At 36.5% G+C, this 24,186-nt stretch overlaps 1 long non-coding RNA gene and 3 pseudogenes across 2 annotated transcripts in view; 2 read left to right on the top strand and 2 right to left on the bottom strand.

Annotated features, from left to right (window-relative positions):
* Positions 1 to 7,580: 7,580 nt before the first annotated feature.
* On the top strand, positions 7,581 to 8,581 carry LOC100352947 (F-actin-capping protein subunit alpha-2-like; annotated as a pseudogene).
* Positions 8,582 to 10,960: 2,379 nt separating this feature from the next.
* Positions 10,961 to 12,863, top strand: LOC149122799 (uncharacterized; annotated as a pseudogene).
* Positions 12,864 to 14,251: 1,388 nt separating this feature from the next.
* LOC127489249 (uncharacterized) overlaps positions 14,252 to 24,186 on the bottom strand; it is a 55,574-nt gene continuing 45,639 nt past the window's right edge. Inside the window, exon 3 of one of the 2 annotated variants that reach the window (XR_016219220.1) lies at positions 14,252 to 15,237. This is a non-coding gene — a long non-coding RNA (uncharacterized LOC127489249). The remainder of the gene's footprint in view (positions 15,238 to 24,186) is intronic. The other variant, XR_016219217.1, reaches the window with a different exon arrangement.
* LOC149122798 (protein disulfide-isomerase TMX3 pseudogene) lies at positions 21,998 to 23,892 on the bottom strand (annotated as a pseudogene).

The following is a 24,186-nucleotide window of genomic DNA, read 5'->3' as shown; positions in this document are numbered from 1 at the left end:
GGTGCTTCTCCTGGTCTCCCATGGGGTGCAGGGCCCAAGCACTTGGGCCATCCTCCACTGCACTCCCTGGCCACAGCAGAGAGCTGGCCCAGAAGAGGGGCAACCGGGACAGAATCCGGCGCCCCGACCGGGACTAGAACCCAGTGTGCCGGCACCGCAAGGCGGAGGATTAGCCTAGTGAGTCACGGTGCCGGCCCACCTTAAATTTTTTTTTAAAAAAGGATAAAAAGGAATGGTGTCTCATATGTTATGACCACAAATGATAAAACACATATAAGGAACTCGTATAAATACTTTTTAGAGAAATGAGAAAGACAGGAATTTCAGGAGCGAAGGCTTTTCAATCTTTTCTTGGAAAAGGTCTGCTGCAGTAGAGACAGTGTGCAGTAGAAAGGAGCCCCAAAACCGAATTTACTGGAGTTGCTGAACTTCCCCAACCTGCTACTATGAGACCAGGTGGAGAAAACACACATGCAAAGCCCCAACCCTGGCCAACTCTTGCAGATTCTTTTGCCCACTAGGAAATTCTGCCTGGTGTTACAACATCACATCTTGCAACTCAGTTCAGTTTCATTCGAAAATCAAAGCTTTATTTTCAACTGATTAATTTGATTACTTTGGCTTGTCCAAATACTCCCAAATGCTAATTTAACCAGATATTTCTAGGTGCCTCTCAAATATTCATATTCCAAACTGAAACACTATGCCAACACACTGAATTTGAATGGGATCCTTTGGTCATAAAAAGTACCCATTGTTAAGTAGCAACACTTGAAAAGAATCTAAGGATTGAATGATAGAATGTATGAGTGGTAACTTTCTGATTAGGAAGGTTGTATTATAGGTATACACAAGGTTTTCACTTGTAGAAAAGAAATCTGAAAGTAATCAGTGGTGATCGTCTAATGTCCTCAACAGTTTATTCTTAAATGTTTCAGGTTGAGAAATTCTTTATACTAGAATTAGGAACTTTTCTCTAATTTTAAGATTGTTTCCAGGCCTGGCTCTGTGGCAAAGCAGGTAAAGTTGATGCCTGCTGTGCCAGCATCCCATTTGGGTGCCAGATTGAGTCTTGGCTACTCCACTTCCAATCCAGCTCTCTGCTATGGCCCGGGAAAGCAGTAGAAGATGGCCCAAGTGCTTGGGACCCTGAACCTGCATGGGAGACTCAGAAGAAGCGCTTGTCTCCTGGCTTCAAATCAGCTCAGCTCTGGCTGTTGTGGCCATTTGGGGAATGAACCAGTGGATGGAAGACCTCTCTCTCTGCCTCTGCCTCTCTCTAACTCTTTCAAATAAATAAATCTTTTAAAAGAGATTGTTTCTAAAAAGTTAACAAAAAATAAACAAACAGAAAACATGAAAAGCTTAGGTAAACATAATTTCCCTGTAAAGAAAGCTCTATTAGCATCAGTGCATAAAGTTGAAATTCTGTAAGTTTGGGGATATTAATAACAATTTGGGTACAGTTTAACAGCTGGCATATGGACACACTGGGTCTATTAGTATCACTGGTTTGCATTTGCAAAACCTCCTCAAGAGTAACTTACAGATCCTCAGAAAAGTTTTCAAATGTAGGGCCCAGCATTGGATACAGCAGTTACGAGACTACTTGGAATGTCTGCAATCCATATTGGAAAAGTTTAGGTTGAGTCTCAGCTGTAATCCTGATTCCAGCTTCCTGTGACAAGTGCATTGTGGGAGGCAGGGGCTATCCATTTAAGTTGTTGAGATCTCTGCCACCCAAGTGAGAGACTTGAACTGAGTTCCTGGCAACTGACTTTGCCCCAAGGATCAGTGTACCAGTGGGAGGGAGTACTGTCTTTCCCCTCCCTTTCTCTCTCACTTTTTCCCTGTCTTTCATCTTTCCAAATAAGTATTTTAGAAAGCTGGATTTTTTGATCAAGCACACATAATTCAAAAGTGTTTTCTTTTAAAGAGAATTTTCACAATCATATATTTAGTAGAAAAATCTAAAGTATTATGTAAAAAGTATAATCAGGAACATTTATCTCCAGGTTATATAATTTTTATTTTAAATATTTACACATTCTTGCATTTTCAGCACTAGATAATGATTTAGATTTGACTTCTCATTATATGTGAAAGGAGTAGTTGATAAGCTTCAGATTCCAGTTCATCAATGCCTGAAAAGAAGAAATAATAATAATTCTGTTTTTTATCTGGAAGACTTCACAGTTAATGAAGTCTAAGTCAGTATTTTAAAGTTTGAGAACCCTAACACGGTTAAGAAAAAATATATAGGTATGACTATGACTACAAAACAAAATCGCTACTGTACACAGTTTGCCCATAGTTATGTATGCAATTAGTTATCATTGTGTTAAGACTTGGAACTCTTGGTTTTCATTTGTTCAGCAAACATGTGGTAAGTAATGAGGATGACAGTCCATCCATCAATAATCATAAACAAACCCAACAGCACAATCAGGTCATTTCCATTCGGAGTCATAGATGGGATGACAGGAATAAAGGAATAAAACAGTTTATTGCTACAACACACAGAAGGGCCATGTGTCCTAATTTTGTACCAATATTGTGGGAAATTTGGTTCAAGCATCATGTAATTTTACACCAAGAGGACATTGAAAATGTGTATTAGAAAGAGGGAGAAACATAACATTTGCAAAAAGCTAGAGGTAAGGAAGAAAATGGATGGAATTCTAGAGTCTAGTTTGGACTGACAAGAGCCAAACTGACTTAAATGTTTTTATTCCATGCTAAGGAATTTGGAGTTCTTCCTATGAGGAAAAGATAAACCACTGTTAAAGTAAATGTCCAGAGGTCACCAGCCAATTACAGCTTCATGAAATGTAGCTGCCTAAATATTCACGGGTGATTGGGAGTCTGGGGCTTGGTATCTCTCCCATAACCTGAGAAGCTGATAGTGCTGTTGTGTTCTTTGAATTGTACTGTGTGGGCTGGCAGTACCACAGAGATGCAAAAGTATCCATTCAGAAATAAGAAATGCATAGGCTCTGAGATTTTTCAAAAGCTATGGAATGTGATGACTAAATTAAAAATTGACATATTCTTCATTATCATGTATATGTTTTCACATATTTAATTAGATTCATCAAGGAAACATATTTCATGCCATTTCTATTAACCAAGCAATGGAAAGTGCTGTTATTTCCAATATACATTTGATTTCAGAAGACAATTCATCCAAATTCAATTAACAAATTATAGCAATATACCTCATCTAGTTCTCTATTTAAATTTGTATCTCCTCTAGCATCTGAAATAAGTGAAATGTTATTTATCCCATTTACAGTCAATAGGATACATCATTATGCAAATCATGCATTGTGGGGAGCAACTCGGACTAGACTAAGTTACTGGAATTAAGACTTATTCTATGCATCTGCTCTCCCACAATATGGCGCTGGGAGAGGAGGAAACAGCTTCTACACAGCTGCCTCCAGTTCAACCAATAAACTGTAGGACCTGCTCCTGATTTCAGGAGAGCAGCATACTCAGCTTGTAGGTAGCAGAGTTGGGATTGGCGGAAGAGGACTATAAAGGAGGAGAGAGACAACATGCACCGGGAACACCTGAGGAACATCTGAGCAGCCCCGGAGAGAGCTGGCCGGCGGTGTGCTGCTCCCCCGCGGAAGTGGGGAAAGTGGCTAGGGGGAGCCGCCCTTCCACGGAGGTGGAAGGGTCGGTAGCCAACCCGGGAAGAACCAGCAGCAAACCCGGGGAGGGCCGAGCAGACAAAAGAACAGCCCAGGGTCCTGTGTCGTTCCTCCACGAAGACGGGGAGCGACAATGCATTACTTAGAAAATGAGGCCTTATAGACCCAACTTGAAGATGGCTTAATACAAAAATCACATCTAACAAAATTCTTGATGATTTTAAGATTACCTAATAGACAGCAGTTTTGTGTAATGCTATTTCACTAATCTAATATAAAGTACAATTAGTATAAGGCTGTTGATATACATTATTTTAGAAGTGTGCTGCTTCATCTTAGCAGTAGAAGGTTAAAATATCAAGTCGTGGTTTATACTAAATGAACTTTTTGGGTATTCTTAGGAAAAATCTGTCCTTTATAAAATTAAGTGAATTTTGTCACTTTATTTTCCCTTAAATTGAATTTTCTAGAATCCACTTGTAGAAAATTAAAAATTTAAAGTTTAATAAGAGCAAGTTTTAGTGCATCTGAATCCAAGAACCTGGTTCGGGTCATCTTTCCACTACTGGTAACGCACACCCTGGGAAGACAGAAAATGACTCAAGAACTCGAGGCTTTACTGCCTGCATGGGAGATTGAGTTCTGTGTCCTAGTTTCAGCCTAGCTGAGCCCTGTCTGTTGTGGACATCTGGGGAGAGAGCCAGCAGATGGAAGATCTCTGTCTCTCTCTGGCCCTCTCTCTTTCTGCTTTAAATAGAATAAAAATAATTAAAACTAAAAACACAATATATTCTATATTCAGTTTTCAGCACAGAATCTTAAGTACATGCATAGAGGAAATGATACTCTCAGGATGTCAGGAGAAAATTCTACTGGCAAAATATTAAATGAATATGCCACACTATCTGTTCTAAGAGCCAATATTTATTCTTATGGACACAAATAGTCATAATATTTGCTGGAAAAATGTTAAATTCAGGTAACAGCTATTGTTCAAGTTAGTTCATGATTCATGACTACCAAGGTTATAAATAAGGAAAAAGATGTAGCTCTGTAATTATAACTTTGATTTCTCCTCAGAAGTTAGGACCAATGTTTCAATTGCTTGGCTAATTTGAGTTTTATTTACTTAATTATGAAATTGTGGGAATATTTCACACTGTATGTCAAGTGTTTTCATCTAGGGTGTTTTTACTGAAGCTTTTAAAAGTAATGATACCCTGGGATCTGTGTGGTGGCACCATGGGTTAAACTACCACTTGAGTTGTTGTTATCCCATACTGAAATGTCAGTTTGAATCCTTGCTACTGTGCATATAATCTAGTTTAGTGTTAATCTGCCTGGTAAGGCAGCTGATGACGGCTCAAATCTTTAGGCATCTAACATCTGATGAAGTTTCTGGATCCTGGTTTTATCCTGGTCCAGCCCTGACTATTTCAGGCATCTGGGGATTAAACAGAACGGAATTGGATAGAATAGATTGAATAGAGGAGCTCTCTATATCCCTGTCACTTTGCCTTTCAAAGAAATAAATGGGAAAATATAATATCTCATTAAATGCCCCAAACAGGGCCTAAAATAGCCCTGTGTTGCTTAAGGACAGTAATAAGGACAGTATGATATCCAATGCTTTTCAAGATTTAGGTGTGATGACAAATGCTTTCGACTGGCAACTTCTTCAATATTTTGAGGGAGTTTTTCATAATGTTTCTGTGAAAAGAGCTTTATGGAAAAGCTTTATAGAAATGAAAAATAGGGAAATGAGCAAGCTAGGTATTATGAAAGTTAAAAATTCAGTGCCAGATGGAAGGGAAGGCCTTACTCAAAGAATGTATCACATGAAAACTATGTAAAGTGTGAATCACATTTTCTGTTACCAATATGATGTTACCTTTCCCCCTAAAAATTCTGTTCCTAAAAGTGTCCTTTCTATGTAAATAGATCTTAAGCTTTTATGCCTCACTCATAAAACTATTTGTAAATGTAAATTTTACAAGGTGAAAAGTAGAATACACTGCTTGAAAAATTGCATGCCTTGTACTGAAGAACAGCTTTGGTAAACAAATTTAAGCAGAGTTCACTTTTTTCTTCTATTTTTTATATTAATAATACAGAGTAGAAGTAATTGCCACTAATCCACCCCTGGAGCAGCCTTCCCCTACAGAAATTCTCCAGCCCGCCTCTGACCCTGAAATACTTTAAATCAATGACAGCTGAGGTCAACTGTCTCTGAGAAAGAGATTCTAGGTAAGACACCGAAGCTCCGCCATTCAAAGGACAGTCAGGGTGTGGGAGGAAACTATTCCAGAAAGGGAATAGCTTAGGAAAAGAGCCCTGAGTGTTGAGGCTATCTCTGGCTTTGTCTTGGAAAGGAGGAGGTGAGGGTGATTTAGTCCTACTGATGAGGGAAAACCGGCAGATGTTAGATGAGTACTTAGATGTATCTTTCAGATGCAAGTGTTAGGCACAGTGGTTAAGATACCACTTGGGACATGTGCAACCCATGTTGCAGGGGATGCGTTCTATTCCTAGCAACACTTTTGAACCCAGCTTCCTCCTAATGTGTACTCTGGGTGGCAGCAGATGATCAATCAAATCCTTGGGTGCTTGTCACCCACATGGGAGACCTAGATTGAATTTTTGGCTTCTGGTTCTGATGGGGTTCACTCTCAGCTGCCATGGATATTTTATGAGTGAACCAGCAGCTGTGAAATGTCTATCTTTATTGCTATTTTACCCACCTGTATGTAACTGCTTTTCAAATAAATTAGCATTTTTTAAATGAGGGAATTCTAAACTGGAAAACAATGTAATAATGTCCCAGAGCATTTTGCTGATTACAAGGATTCTCCCAGTTTTCACTGAGGTTCTACAGAAGTCTAAGTTTCCACAGAGGACACTGCAAGTTGAAGGCATAAGGAAGCCAGTTTTAGAGCCTCAGTCCTCTTTTAGTCACACACCTCTACTTTGATCAGTTTGCGTAATCTGGTCTCATGCAACTTTTTTCAAAAAGCTTGATTCTTCAAAACAATTTTGAAAGGTATAAAAATCACCAACTTATTTCAACTATCTAACGTCATGCAAGAATGTAGTAAAGGGTCAGAGAGATTATACCTTTGTAGAGGTCATAGAGCCATTTGTCGAAAGGCCAAATTTATGTCACAGAAATAGACATGTAGACCAATGGACAAGAATATAAACTCAATCACTTCTCAGCCTTTTGGCTAAGATCAAGTGAAGAACAGAAACTCCAGAAATCAATCCACATATGTACAACCAAGTAATTGTTGACAAAGGAGCTAAAAACAATCCCTGAAGTAAGGACAGTCTCTTCAACAAATGATGCTGGGAATATTGGATTTCTGCATGCAGAACTATGAAACAAAATCTCTACCTTACATCTTCTACAAAAATCAACACAAAATGGGTAAGGATACAAGTCTATGACCTGAGAACATCCAATAACTAGAGGAGAATATAGTTAAAATTCTGAAAGACATTGGCATAAGCAAAAACTTCTCGGAATAGACCCCACATGCCCAGGCAATCAATGCCAAAGTTTACAAATCAGATTACATGAAGCTGAGAAGCTTCTGATCTGGAAAAGAAACTTCAGCAAGCTGAGAACCAGTTGACAGAATGGTATAAAGTATTTATGAACTATGGCACTGATAAAGGATTAATATTCAGACTCTATAAAGAGCTCAAAAACTCAACAACAACAAAGCAAACAATCGAGTAAAGAAATGGGCAAAAGACTCTCACAGGCATTTTTCAAAAGGGAAATTCAAATGGCCAACAGACACATGAAAAAATGCTCGGGATCACTAGCCATCAAGGAAACACAAATAAAAACCATAATGAGGTTTCACCTCACCCAATTAGAATGGCTCCCATACAGAAATAAACAATAAATGTTGGATGGAAGATCTAGAGGAGCGGTTGTTTGATGAGGAGACAGTGCTTAGAGCAGCAAAATTCATCATCCATTCCCCTCCTGGAGAATTTAATGAGGTATTTAACGATGTTAAGTTACTGATTCATAATTATAATGTTCTCAGCAAAGGAGCAACACATGCATGTGTATAGTATAACTTGCATCTGTTTACTCCCATAAAAATTGAACGTTATGAAGATCAGAAAAAGAGGCAATCCAATGTTAATCCAAAATCTAGAATACATATTAAGTTTTATATCATAATTCAGTTGCTCTGGAATTCTACATATCTTCATGGATACGAAAAGGACTCTAGTAATATAAATGTTTAACCAAAAATGCTGTAAATGAAAATATTTGGTGAGATGACTAAATCCAACATATTGATAACAGACTTTGTATACATAAACAGACTTTGTTTCAAATTTGGTCACTTTAGAAAGTAAGTAACTGATCCAAGATCCAAGAAGCAGAAAATGTGATTGATCAGGGAGAAGGTCAGCAGAAACTGATCTTTGTGCTTATGTAAAAGAACATGATCCAAAGGGGGTCTGCACTGTATAGAGTAAAAAGATAGATGGACAGCAAACCATTATTGCATGCATAGAAAACCATCAGTTTGAAGCAAAAAACTTTTGGAATGGCCCCGGAGATCAGAGCGGAAGCTTTCAGTCACACCTTCAATTCTTCAGGTCGTTGGTATCTTTGACAATTCAGGTTCCTCACTATGAAGATGGTATTGTTCAGCTAGTGAGTCATAAAGATCTATTCCCCAATGAATCTAATGAGGCACAAATAGCAAAATAACTTACAAAAAATATATAAACTGTGAGAAATGAATACTAGACTGCTGTGAGTGAATTATCAGATAATGTCTGACACTACTTTCAAAGCCAGTTGCATGCAGTTGCCAGTTACATGCAGTAAGATTGATTGGAACAAGATCCTTAGCTACAAGATTGGCAAAGAGATGGAGGATTCATAGATGAACACTGCATGGCCACTTCACACTTTAGTGTCTTTTGCATTAAAAAAAAAAAGGAAATTTTTGCAAAAGTATTCAGAACTGCCAAGCTGCCCAGTCAGATGGGCTGTTGCCATTTAAAATCACTGTAGTTAAACAGTTTGATTACAGCACATAGCTTAGCTAGTCAATCACTACTTTTCATTTCAGAAAGGATTGAAAATGGGTTTAATTTACTTTTTTAAAAAAATTGAGTGGATTATGGCTCTTTTTTATTTGCACACATTTCCTAAGTACAACTTTAGGAACATAGTAATTCTTCCCACCTTACCTACCTTTCTATCCATACACCTACACCACATCCCCCTCCCTCTCTCATTCCCAGTCTGTTCTTTTACTAAGATTTTAATTTAACTTCATACACAGAAGATTAACTCTGTTCTAAGTATAGAGTTCAACACTTTGTTTGAGGGATAAAAAGAAAGAGAGAAAAAAATTAAAACAAAAATCTAAAAACAAAAAAAGCCTAAAAAATAAGATCAAAAGCTGTTCCTCAACAGTCCAGACAAGGGCTGTTCAAAATCATTGCATCTCAATGGTAATTTCACTTTTTTTGAAACTTAATTATCTTTAAAGAGGAAGCTAGGAATGATACATCTTTTGTGAGCACTTAGACATAACTATAATTTGTGTGACATAAGAATATCCTCCACTTAAGATGCTAAAATGAATTCTTTGAGAACAAGCTTTATTGTTAAGTTTCATAATACAACTCTTTGAGGACAGATGTCCTGCATGGGAAGTTGGCACAAAGTGACTCTTGTTGTTTATTTAACAATACACAACTGATAAAGGGTTAATAATCAGATATATAAACAGACCAAGAAACTCCACAACAACAAGACAAACAACCTAGTTAAGAAATAAGAAAAGGACTTAAACATTTTTCAAAAGAGGAAATCCAAATGGCCAACACACACATGAAAAAATGCTCATGATCACTAGTGATCAGGGAATTGCAAATCAAAACCACAATGAGGTTTCACTTCACCCCAATCAGAATGGCTTTCATACAGAAACCAACAAACAAAAAATGCTGGTGAGGATGTGGGGGAAAAGATACTCTTACCCACTGTTGGTGGGAATGTAAACTGATAAAGTCAGTATGGAAGACAGTATGGAGATATCTCAAAAACAAGAATATAGAGATACCATATGACCCAGCCATCCCACTCCAGGGAATTTATCCAAGAAAATAAAATCAGCATACAAAAGAGCTATCTTTACCTCCATGTTTACCACAGCTCAATTCACAGAATAAACATGGAATCAACCCAAATTCCTATCAACTGAAGACTGAATAAAGAAATCATGGGATAAGTACACCATGGAATACTACACAGCAGTAAAGAAAACAGGATCTGGTCATGTGCAACAAAACGGAGTTTACTTTCTGTTTTGTATTTACTTCTGTTAGGCCTTTCTTAAAATGAAGTTCATGGTTATCAATTTTTAAGGTGTTTCAAAAATATTTTACTGTAACTTTACAATTGTCTTCAGTTTAGAAAATGGGCAATTTTTTATATTTGCACAATTATTTTTAAATGAGGTCAGTAATAAAAATTCTACTTTAAGGTGGTTGATGGATTTAGCCATATATACTGCTGCAGAAATCATTTGCCTTCTCCCTCACCTCTTCCATTTCTTTAAGATGATTAGAGGGAAAGCATTTTTCTCTATCCATTGTGTTTAAACCTTTCAAGAAGGTTATTTAGCCAACTTAGTGTTTAACTAAACTTTTGTTAAACAAGGCCAAGGTCGAATTCTGTTTTAAGATTCTGAAATTAAATGAAAATAATACTTCAGAAATTTAGTGTTTTTTTCTTGTAACAGCTATGTAAATTAGCTTGAATTCCACATGTCCCTGAGTTATTTTTATCATAAAGGCACCAATGTGTTATAACAAGGCAAATTTTAATACATATAATTCTTAACCCAGAATTACTGTCCACACAAGAGTACACAGGTTCAGGCTGCTGACACTTGGCCAAAGGTGGGTTATCTCCAGCTCAGATGGATTGGGAAAATGGAAAGGGAAGACAAGACAAAAGTCAAGGACAAGAGGAGGCTAACAAGACTGGTAACATTATAATTTAGTGTAAGTCATCTCTTCTGAGACAGCTGTTGCTGGGAAACTTCTCCAGTTGCCTCCTCAGTTCTTCCTGTAAGCATGTTGTGGCCCCCACACACTGGTGGGCCTTATTTGTCCCAGTTGGAGAGGATCCCAGGCAACCCAGGCAGCCTCCATCCATGGAATCCTCATCGAGTGCTCAGGAACCACCCCTTTTCTAAAGAGGAGCCCAAAGAAAAGACAGGTAATCTCTTGAAAACCTCAAAACCATGGAACAGGGATGAGTGTCATTCAAAGGTGTGACTGTGGACTTTACTCAAGAAGAGTGGCAGCACCTAGTTCCTGCTCAGCAGACTCTTTACATGGACATCATGTTGGAAAACTATTGGCACTTCATCTCTGTGCAGTGTCACACGACCAAGTCTGATATGATCCTCAAATTGGAATGAGGAGAAGAGCCATGGACACCATTTGTAGGTCACACTTTAGAAGAGAACCAGAAAACCAAAGACTTTTCAGTGAAATTCAAGGAACATAACGATAAATATTCTAGATCAATTGTATGCATCGACTATAAGAAACCAATTAAAGAGAAGAGTAACATATATGAAAAGTCAAAGTCAATCACTCTAGGCAAAAATTCTGATAATTCAAAAATCTTACCTCCTGAATGATATTCATGGAAAGATTTTGGAAAGTGTTTCAAAATCGATCATCAATAATCTAAGTCCAGAAAGAAAGAGACTCAGTGAGTATAACGGACATGGGAAATCACCCCTCAGTACAAAGCAAGAGAAAACTGATCCTCAAGTCAAATCCAATAATCAAAGTGTTAGGGCTTTCAGTCATAATGAAGGGCTTATACAGTATCAGAAGATGAGAACTCCAGTCAGTCATTTGGACATGATGCAGTGAGAAATAATTCCTTAAAACAGGAGGCTTAATTACAATTACACATAGCAGAGCATACAGAGGGGAAAAGCTCATCTGTGTACAATAAAAAGAGAAGAGCAACTAATATTAAAAATAATACATGCTCTGAATATGGGAAATCCTTTTGCAGGAAGTCAGTATTGATTCTACATCAGGGAATTTCCACAGAGGAAAACCCTTATCAGTGCCATCAATGTGGAAATGCATTTAGAAGGAAGTAATATCTCATTGATCACCAAAGAACTCACACAAGAGAGAAACCCTTTGTAGTGAATGTGGTAAGTCTTTTCCATTTAAAGACAGCCCTCACTGATCACCAGAGAACACATACAGGGGAGATAGCATATGAATGTTCCTAATGTAGGAATGCCTTCAGATTGAAGTCACACCTCAGTCAGAGACTACAGAAGAGAAACCGTATGAGAGCAATGAAGACCACACTGTCTCTACATCAGGGGATTCACACTGAGGAGAAACTCAAAATTTGTAAAGAATGTGGGAAGTCCTTTCACCAAAAGGCAAAGCTTACTGTCCAAAAGAGAACTCATACAGGGGAGAAGCCATATATTTGTAATGAATATGGGAAATCCTTCTCCCAAAAGACAACCCTTGCTCTTCATGAGAAAACTCTTAATGAGGAGAAACCTTACATTAGTAATGAATGTGGAAAGTCTTTCTGCCAAAAGACAACCCTTGTAGCAACACCAGAGACCACACACAGGAGAGAAATCTTATGAATGTCCTCAGTGTAGGAAGGCCTTTATAATGAAGTCATACCTCACTGATCACCACAGAACTCATACAGGGGGAAAACATATGAATGTAATGAACGTGGGAAGTCATTCAGTCAGAGGACAAATCTCATTCTACATCAGAGAATTCACATAGGGGAGAAACTCTGTATCTGTAATGTATGTGGGAAGTTCTTTTGCCAGAAAGCAATCCTCACTGTACATCAGAAAATACACACAGGGCAGAAATCCTATGAATGTCCTCAAAGTGGCAAAGTTTTTAGTAGGAAGTCATATCTCATTCATCATCAAAGAACAGACATGGGAGAGAAACCATATAAATGTAATGAATGTGGAAAGTGCTTCCACTAGAAGACCAATCTCATTGTACAGCAGAGAACTCACACAGGTGAGAAGTTTGCAATGAGTGTTTAAGTTCTTTCATTATAAGGTTAATGTCATTTTCCATCAGAGAACTCATAAAGCAGAAAAGATGGAAATGCAGTAAATTATTTGATTACTTTGTGAATTATTCCAAAGTTATTTTTAACTTTTAGGGTTTCTTAAAGAAAGCATGTTTTACATGTTTATGTAATTTTAATCACAAACATAATCCTGATTATTAAGTACCATATTACATAACTACTGTTTACTAGTGTATGAAATGGGTGTAATCATTGTTAGTGAACTCTTACCAGCTATGAACTATTTTTTAAAGTTTTAATTCATACTTTATTAAAAAATACATGCAGAGGCAAATTATAAAGTGGTTATAAGCATCAGTCTCTCTTGAAAAGAAAAAAAATATCTCTGAACTCTTCCTCATTGTACTCTGTGTAATAAAGAGTAGCTAGCTTTTCCTCCAAAGATTACCACTTCCCTGGCTTATAATGTCATAAAGTAGTTTTTTGCATGTTTTATATATGAACATACATCATGAATTGTGTCCTGCTTCACTCAACATTTTGAAGACTTGTGCATTATTGCATGTGGCCATAGTGTATTCATTTTAGTTTTGTAGGCTATTCCATTTTAAGAATAGATTAGATATTTATCCTTTTGCTGCATATTTGTTTTTTTATAATTTTCTGTTATAAAAATACTGCTGTCAGTATTTGTTTATAAAAAAAATCCTGAACTTATGACTCAGTTTTTTTCTTGAAAAGTGATGAAATTCAATGTAATATTAAAATTCAAATTTTCCTATTTATTGAGTAGAAAAATATCTTACTAATGAGTCATATACAATTTTAAAATGCATTATTTGGATATACTGTAATTCTTAATGGTTGTAAATTAGAAAAGCTGAGATTACATATGGTATGCCATTCCAGTTTTAAAGAATAGAATTACTGATGTTATAGGAATTTCAAGTCTATAGTGAACATTTGTATTTACTATGAGAAGTGGAGTGGATTAATGATGCATTCCATAAAGTATTGCTAATTATACTTCAGTGGAATCCATTCCTCATGTATTCCTGCAGATTTGGCCTGGAAATTATTTTTAAAAAATACCACTTTTATTATGTACAATAAAATGTTTCATGAGCTTGAAAAATAAACACACACGTGCTGGTGAGGATGTAAGGGAAAAGATACCCTAATCCACTTTTGGTGGGAATACAAACTAGTACAGCCATTGTGGAAGTCAGTGTGGAGATACCTTAGAAACCTGAAAAATAGATCTGCCGTAAGACCCAGCAATCCCATTACTAGGAATTTGCCTGAGGGAAATGAAATCAGCATATGAAAGATTTATCTTTACCCTCATGTTTATTGCAGTTCAATTCACAATAGCTAAGATATGGAATCTAACCAGATGTTCATCACCTGATGAATGGGTAAAGAAACTCTATGTATGTGTGTATATATATACATATATATACACACATACATACACACACACACACACACACACACACACACCATGGAATACTACTCAGCCTTAAAAAGAAACAAAATACTGTGTTTTGCAACAAAATGGGTTCAAATGTAAACCATTCTAATTAGTGAAATAAGTCAGTCCCCAAAAGACAAATACCAAAAATGTAATATATGGGAGTGAAAATTGATATCTGACCATTGATGATTACTAACAGCTCTCTACTACTAGGAACAGTGTCTTCTTGCTATTTGTTGAACTCTTAGTGTACGGTAAATATTTTGAGTATAAATAGACTGAAAGTAGATCAGTACACAAGTTAAGAGAGGGAATAGGAAAGGAAGGAGATGGAATGGTGGAGGCATGAGCAGAAGGGAGGGTAGGTGGGAAGCATCAGTATGTTCCTAAATCTGTGTACCTGGAATACAATAATTTTGTATACCTAAAATAAAATTTTAAAAATGAATTTAAAAAACTAAATGAAATACATTTTTGCAGCTTGCATTAAAACAGACAGAAATAATTATGAGTAGACAGAGATGTCTGAACCTTGAAGGTTTTATGGAGAAGAAGCAAGCTAAGAAAAGTAGCCAGCAGCAAATTCAGGTAATTTCTTTTGCAAAGAACAAGGATCCCAGAGGACATAGCAAATGCCACTCTCAGAGAGTCACAGACAAGCGCAGTTGAATTAACATGACATTACCAAACTGGCTGAAAATGTCACCACCACCACTATTTCTACAAAATACATACATATTTGGATTAAAAGTGTCCTATATGTTCCATGATGCAAGCGGTTGTATAGATCTACACATATGAAAACATACACATGCATATTTGACAACAAATAAAGAAAAATACCTCATAATCTCTTCCTTTGGTGCAATGTCTACCTCTTTTTTTTGGCAAAGGTGAATCAGCTGCATTTCATCTTGTAGTTTTTCTGCATTCTCTTGGCTTGAGAGAGAACTCTGGGGATTGTTTTCCTGTTCTCTCACCTAAAGACATATTTCATAAGTTGGTCATGTCATGGCTTTCAGGAAAAATAGTTTAACGGCTTATTTAAGAGTGACAATTTTTTAAAAATTCTGTTAAGAGGAAGCAACCTACCAAAGCTCCAGGGCCTGTATCTTACAGGAAATAATTAATTTTTAATTTCATGGAGCCAGTGTGGTGGCACAGTAGGTTAATCCTCCACCTGTAACACTGGCATCCCATATGGGTTTCAGTTCTAGTCCCAGCTGCTCCACTTCCCATCCAGCTCTTTGCTGTGGCCCAGGAAAGCACCAGAAGATGGCCCAAGTCCTTGGGTCCTTGCAACCATGTAGGAGACCTGGATGAAGTTCCTGGCTCCTGGCTTTGGACTGGCATAACTCTGGCTGTTGCAGCCATTTGGGGAGTGAACCAATGGAAGGAAGACCTCTCTCTCTGTCTCTCCCTCTCACTGTCTGCAACCCTACCTCTCAAATTAATAAATAAAATATTTTAAAAATTTAACAAAAAATGTCATGAATCACAGCTAAAGTCATCAAATAGCAAAAACAGTTCTCAAATTCAGGCAATGATGAAACTGTAAAATAAAGTTTCTTTACAAAACATTTAAATAATTTTATTATAATTTCACAGCTATTTAGCCTGAATTTTAATATAAACATGGCTAAATCAAGCTGTATGTGAATGGTTGAACTCAATTCACCTTTCATTGCTTTATAGAGAAAACATGCACTGAGTACCAGTAGGTGCCAAGCTCTACAATGAATAATTTTAGAAAACATATCATAATTTATTTTTAAAATAAATTTTAGATTGCTAACATACATATGTTATATATATATAATATATATATATAGATGAAATGAAGGCAACATAATACTTAGTAATGATTAAATTTAGAAATGTAAATTTTTAGCAACAATTAATTTACCAGATTCAAATCATTTTTCAAAGTCCTCAATTCTGTTTTTATTATGCTAACCGTCAGTTCAAGATGTTTGTTCATCTCTACTTCTCTGCAATATTGCTCCTTGATTCTCCCTAACTGTTCCCTAGTTTTTTCATAGAACACATCAGCATTTATTCTGTTCTCTTATTCTTTTTTACCCTTATTTTTTATTTTAACTTTTATTTAATAAGTATGAATTTCCAAAGTACAGCTTTTGGATTACAGTGTTCCCCCCACTCCCCGTAACTTCCCTCCCACCCGCAACCCTCCCCTCTCCGGTTCCCTCTCCCATTCCATTGACATCAAGATTCTTTTTTTTTTTTTTTTTTTTTTTTTGACAGGCAGAGTGGATAGTGAGAGAGACAGGGAGAAAGGTCTTCCTTTACCGTTGGTTCACCCTCCAAAGGCCGCTCTGTGCTGATCCAAAGCCAGGAGCCAGATGCTTCTCCTGGTCTCCCATGCAGGTGCAGGGCCCAAGGACTTGGGCCATCCTCCACTGCACTCTCGGGCCACAGCAGAGAGCTGGACTGGAAGAGGGGCAACCGGGACAGGATCTGGTGCCCCTACCGGGACTAGAACCCGGTGTGCCGGCGCCGCAGGCAGAGGATTAGCCTATTGAGCCACAGCGCCGGCCAAGATTCATTTTCAATGAATTTTATATACAGAAGAACCATTTTATATACAGAAGATCAATTTAGTATATATTAACTGAAGATTTCAACAGTTTGCACCCACACAGAAACACAAAGTGTAACATACTGTTTGAGTATTAGTTATAGCATTAATTCACATTGTACAACACATTAAGGACATGGATTCCCACATGGGGAGTAAGTGCACAGTGACTCCTGTTGTTGACTTATCTGTTCTCTTATTCTTAAGGTAAAAATCCTTATCTTAGTATTCATTTTGTTAGAAAAGAAAATGTTCATTTTGTAATTTGGCTCCTATTAAGAAGCTTATATATTCTAATACATTTTTATATCAAATATTTTTCTTTGTAATTATTATGTTTCTTATGTCTCACTTCAATCTCTTCTTCAAAAGACAGATATGCTTGAAAGAACACTTTGATAAATGGTAAATTTGTTATCAGTACCTCTGATAAATATTATACAAAAGCAATTTTGAAATTATCCAGTAAAATTAAAAGTTAAAAATTGCCTTTTCTTTGCATAGTCCTAATTACCATCAATTAGGAAAGACAGTTAACTAATCACTAATAAGTTATGATTTATAAACATACATGTAATTATTAGAAATACAATAGAGGTTGTTTTTTCTATGCATGAAAAGGTTTTGGAAAACTAATCAGTAATCACGTCCCCTCATTCTCACTCTATATGCGTTAAGAATAAACCAATAGGAGTCAAAAACCATTCTAGGTTGGGAAAAAATAGATATCACATGTTCTGGTGGAATTATAAATTAATATTAATTTTGAGAGCCATTTAGAAAATTAGTCAGATGTTTTAAAAGCTTCTTAGAATTTAACCCATTAATTTATATTGAAGCATTTTTTTTTCAATGTAAAATACTTGGACATGTAAAGAAACATTTTTCTTGCATATGACCCCCAAATCACAGGCAATAAAACCAAAACTAGAAAAAATGGGATTATATCAAACTCAGAAGCTTCTGTACATCAACTGAAAGAAAAAACAGAGTGAAGAGACATCCAAAACAATGGGAAATATTTGTAAGCTACCTATCCAGGATATAAAAAAAAATTCAATGATAGGAAAATAATCAATCCAGTAAAGAAATGGGCAAAAGAAGGACCTCACCAGAAAGTTCTCAAAAGAAGAAACAAAAATGGCAAACAACTATGAGAAACAATGTTCAAAATTATCAGGCATCAGGGAAATGCAAATCAAAACCACAATAACATACTACCTCACCCCTGATAGAACAGCTATTTTCCACAAGACAAAGAGTAACAAATGCTGGCGAGGATATGGAGAAAGGGGAACTCTTATACACTGTGGAATGCAAAGTAGTGCAAAAACTGTAAAACTGGCAATATCATAAAAACCTAGAAATAGATTTACCATATGACCCAGCATTCCCACCATTGGGCATATATCCAAGACATGAACACAATGTATCCAAGAAATACCTGTACCAACATTATTTAGGGCAGCACTGTTCACAAAAGGTAAGATAGGGAACCAACCAAGGTATCTGTCATCAGAAAAATAGATGAAGAAAATGTGATACACACACACACACACACACACAATGGATTATTATTCAGATAGAAAAATAATGAAATTCTATCTTTGCATCAAAATGGTTACAACTGGAGGACATCATGTTGAGAGAAATAAACCAACACCAAAAGATAAATACTGCATGTTCTCCCTTTTATGTGGGAGCTAAAATTTAAAAAAAAAAGAAGAAATTCTTGCTGTACCAGTTTCAATGCAAATACAATGTCTTGTCAAAAAATGTAAAAAGAAATATTTACACAATGTTTGTTGCAGCATTTTTATAATACTAAAAAATTAAAATAATCCAACATTCAAATTTATAAAAATCAAATTTCCATAGCATACACTACCATACCACCATTAAAATTATAATTTGCAAGAATATAGTTAATTATTAGAAGTAATAACATTAAAGAACTTGCCATATGATTTAAAAGGATTTCATATTTCACAAGAGAAAGTTTTGTGCCCATAAATTCCTAGAAAGTATGCAAACAATTCAAAATGTCCCTGCATATTTGCTGTATAAGGCTCTCTCTTTATGTCTCTCAAATAAAAAAATTTAAAAGATTCGGGCCTGCGCCATGGCTCACTAGGCTAATCCTCTGCCTTGTGGTGCTGGCACACCAGGTTCTAGCCCCGGTCGGGGTGCCGGATTCTGTCCCAGTTGCCGCTCTTCCAGGCCAGCTCTCTGCTATGCCCCAGGAGTGCAGTGGAGGATGGCCCAAGTCCTTGGGCCCTGCACCCGCATGGGAGACCAGGAGAAGCACCTGGTTCTTGGCTTCAGATCAGCACGGAGCAGCCATTGGAGGGTGAACCAATGGCAAAAGGAAGAACTTTCTCTCTGTCTCTCTATGTCCACTCTGCCTGTCAAAAAAAATTTTTAAAGATTCTATATCTAAACTACTTATTTCTTTAATTTTTAATTTTAGAGATAACATTTTACATATATTATGTTCCAAGACTTAATGGTCCCACTAAATAAAAAAATTCAACAATTACAAAGTAAAACTAGGACTGGCACTGTGGTGCAGTGCCCATCCCATAGAGGTGCCAATTTTTTTTTCATGTTTTCAATAACTTTATTTTAGAAAAACAAAGATTTACAAGTGGTGTCATGAATTCAACAAGTTAGTAATACAAACTTTCAAAATCTTTATAGATTAACCTGAAGCAGAAAATTAATTTTTTGCCCACTCTTGGACTCAGACACATTCAGAAAAAAAATATATATTTATAAAAATAAAACAGTAAACTTAATCCCACCAATTACGTGACAGTCTTAACATCTCATGTTGGCTTATATAACAATTTCAGTGTAAGAATAGCTGAGCAGTTCCCCTCCCCCTCAGTCTTACCTCCACATCATATGATTCAATGATGAAAATTTACCTTTTCCAAAACCAAAACCCAAAAAGAGCCCCCAAACAAAATACAAGAAATATTATTAACAACTAAGTCTAGTAAACAAAAGCAGCACAGCTAGATGTTATCCTCCTCTTTCCTTCAAACTCTACACATTTGGCATCTTTGTTATTTCTATACCAGATACTATGAAATACTACGTGTGAGGAGAAAAACGAAAATTCCAGGTATAATATACCTCAAACATGTTTTGGATAACAATAGCTACAGAATATTTATTTATACAATGAAACAAAAAGACTGCAAGGTGTAATGGGTACAGAGTACTTGGGAAAAAATGCACTTTCTCTTTGAAATACCCTTAAATATTATATGAGCACCAGATTCACCAACAGCAAGGGCCCAGAATTCTGAATTTTAAAGTTAGAAATGGAACTTCATTGCAACCAAAATGGCAAAAATTCCAGATTCCAAAGTGATGGCATTACTCATATATGCAGTTTTGATAAGATTTACCACTGAATTATAATACTATTGATACTCTTCTACTAGATTATTATTAAAAGATTTGCCTTCATTTTGAAGTACTTTTTCCTGCAAAGGAAGTAGCATCCATGGTAAATGTCTAGTATCATAACTGATTGAAGAGAAAAGCATAACAGAGAAATTTCTGAATCTGTTTTCTGAGCACTCTGACAATGTAAGCAAAAATATTCCCAAACAGAAACAAGCAAAATCAAAATTTTAATACAAGCAGAAATAACACTAGTCACTTACAAACAACATACACATTTCTCCCCACCACACATGTTAAAATCCCCTCAACAATGAGGCAACAGCAGAGTTGTGAAATGTGTAACAGAACTAAGGCAGTCACTTACGAAGAATAGCACCACAGAATACAAAGACCACTGGTTGTTCGTTTGCTGATATACACTGCGCTTAATTCATTTTATTTTTTTTTCCAGCAATTACAGGTGATGACTACAAAAATCTATGCAGAGAAATAACATTTTAATATTAAAATCAATTTAAAAAATCAATGCACTATGTGCTCAAGTCATTGTTAAGTGTTCACCTGCTTACAGCTTGAGTCTCCAATGAGACTTCTGTACTAAGTTTTTCACTACTGCAAAACAAGCTTGACAATTTGAAGCATTAACATTTATCTTCCCAAAGAACCATTTATTACCCTTTGAAAAGGAATCTACTTGCTAAATTAGTATCTCTAGTTCCCATTTAAGAGCATTTCATTCTAATAGTTCCTAAAATTCCTTGTGACTGCAAACTTGCTTCACTAATGAAAATAAAATGATAATGGGGTACCAAACATTAAGAAAGGCTATTTAGTTATTAAACAATGAAAGAACACATGGACACAACAATAACTAGTACTTCTGTGTCCTTAATATACAGAAGTTTCAGTTTAGTTCTCATCAGATGGCATCAGAAACAAGCAAAGGTAGCCCATGGTAACCAAAGCCACAAACAACTTCAGTGTCAGGATCATAAATTACGTATCTTTAAATGTTTAGCAGAATCCTTTATAATGAATAATTATTCAATGAATAACCAAATAATAGTTCTCTAATAAAAATTCTAAACTTAGAACAAAGGCTTCAAAAATAACAAAACACTCTGTAATAAGCATATCAAACTGTGATTTAAACAATATCAATTGTTAGTCATTGTTTGGGACAGAACTGTCATTATTATCTCATTAATGACAGAAGATGAGGTCACTGACTGAAGAAAGTGACAGAAGTGAGAATGGAGGTATCTGACACGCTCCTCATCAAGAACATGGCATTACATGATAAATGGGTATCAAGAAATTTCACATATACACACATACATATTTTGGACTATAAGTTACAATAAAGTTTATATACCATAAACATAAAAATATGATATATATTACTTTTTGAATAGCATCAGATTTTTATCAAAGAAAGTATTAGAAGAAATCTTAATATATAAAATAAAAGTGACTCAAATTGAAACACTAGTCTGTCATGGCTAAAAGGCAGGGTAAGATTAACAGACACCCTTCCCTTCCTGTAATGACGGATGAGATACCTGTTCAGAGTTTTTCAGGGCATGGCTGAAACCACTGCTCCCAGAGAATCCTGCTTATTTTGCAAAGGTGATCACATTATTTTTGCCCACTATATATGCCCATATGAAAATTTTGTGACTACAAAGTTAAAAAGTAACATTTCCTCTCCTTTAAAAATAACAACAAAGTAAAATTACTATATTATATAAAACCACATTATTTTTATCCTCATAATCTTAATTTGAAATTCAGAAAAAGTTATTAGTTTTCCTTAAAGTGCCTAGATTTTTAAAGACTATTTTGTACATACAAATCTTATCCAAAATATAGAAGGGGAAAGGATTGTAGGAGGCAGAGGTATTATCAAACATGTATCTTCTACCTGACTGGCCAATTGCATCCTCTGTCCAAGAACTTTAGTCACAGAATATTCAGATAGAGAAACATGCAAACACAACTGATGCTTTGTAGTAACAGCTATAACATAAATCTGACGGAGTGATGTGATTCTGTTTCTTTTACACAAACCATTCATTTCTTTGCTCCAAACATCTCCCCATTTACGAATGGACTACTTAACCCATGCAGCTGATATTAGCAAAATACAAAGAACATGTTTTCTTCTGTAAAGATCATGATTGATTAAATGTCTAAATTCAATAAATAGACTCTTTAATGATCTGAAACACCATCAAATATTGTACACTAGGAAAGTCTCAATCTTGCTTCTTTTCTAACACATCCTTGGGCTCTTGTTCAGTAGACACTAAAGAGCCTCCACTGCGTGGCTCCTGCTGTTCTTTGTTTTCTTCTATCTGTTCTTGGCTTTCATCTTCACTTTTTGATATTTCATACCGTTCCTCCACGTAACCCCCATCAGTGTCCGCTGTGTAGATCCCATAGCACATGATACCGATGACACCCAGTGGCAGGCCAAAGAGGAAGCAGCCCATGAGCGGGGAGCTCTTGAATATAGACACTAAGGTAGATTTGGCATCAAATACTATTCTCTTCAATCTCTGGAAAATGCTATCACCTCCTTGGGCCTCTACTGTGCCATCCAGAATGTTATTAATGAATTGGACCATGTCTTTGGTATCCTTAATCTGTCTGTCTAGCAAAAAGTATTGCTGGTTTGAAGTATTCAGTACAACCACGGTTGGCACTGCCAATTCATCACTCCATCAGTAGGGTATTTATATAGTCATTTCCATCCATGTGGCCAAACTGAAAATCCCTATGGAAGTGGTCTCTGTAATCTCTAGCAACTTCCTGAATAATTGACTTTAATCTGGTATGCTCATGTGATGTATTTTTCTCATCAATAACTGCAATAGCCACGAGCTTTCCTGTATCTCCAAGTTCATACAAAATGAAGCCATCCACAGTAAGGTAATTCTGAAATCTCTCCCGGTTGATCCATGATGACAGATCACCATCTTCATACTAATCATAAACAAAGTAGGTTTCATCTTTGAAAACAAGCACAGCAGGCATCTCTTTCAGTGTCACATACTCAGGAACTACTTCTTCAGGGGCAGAAAAAAAGTATGTATATACAATCAATTCTGAAGCAGCATCGATGTATTTCTCTTTCAAAGGTGATTCTCCACCTATGTAAACGAAAAATACACGATGTCTCTTCTGTACATGTTCAAACATTTGCTGACTTGGAAGTGGCCAAATTAAAGCCCCAGATACTCTGTGAGCAAATTCAATAATATCATCTTCAGTTCGTGGTCCTCTGTAATTATATGCCAAATCCCCCTTTAATTAGAATAGGAAGTAGCATCCATCTTCCCAACTTTAACTGGAGAACCAATGCTTTTCATCTCAAGGCCAACTTCATTCCAAATCGGTTCCAGTTTTTTGCAATGGCGACACCACGGTGCATAAAAATCTATAAGCCAAATGTCCTCTTTTTGACTGCCTTTAAACGATTCATCTAAATCTTCCACAAATCCTTTACAGAAAGCCACATTAAGTAAAACAACTGTGGCGCACAGCCTGATGGCGGCCCGGCTTCTCCGAGCGGCCATGCTCACCACGCAGAACTGCCTAGAGGTGCCAATTCTAATCCCAGCTGCTCCACTTCCAATCCAGCTCCCTGCTAATGTGCCTGGAAAAACAGTGGAAGATGGCCCAAGTCCTCGGCCCCCTGCTCCAGTATGGGAGACCCGAAAAGGCTCCTGGCTCCTGGCTTCAGATCGGCTCAGCTCTGGCTGTTGCAGCCATTTGAGGAGTAAACCAGTAGATGGAAGACCTCTTTCTGTCTCTGACTCTGCCTTTGAAATGAATAAAATAAATCTTAAAAAAAATGTAAAAACACCATGGTGCTAAGCCAGTTCTGAATGAGCCAATTCCAACC

Source organism: Oryctolagus cuniculus, chromosome 13, assembly GCF_051225735.1.
Source record: "Oryctolagus cuniculus isolate XC-2025 breed Fujian yellow rabbit chromosome 13, ASM5122573v1, whole genome shotgun sequence".
NCBI classification, from domain to species: domain Eukaryota; kingdom Metazoa; phylum Chordata; class Mammalia; order Lagomorpha; family Leporidae; genus Oryctolagus; species Oryctolagus cuniculus.
This window is presented reverse-complemented; position numbering and strand designations above follow the sequence as displayed.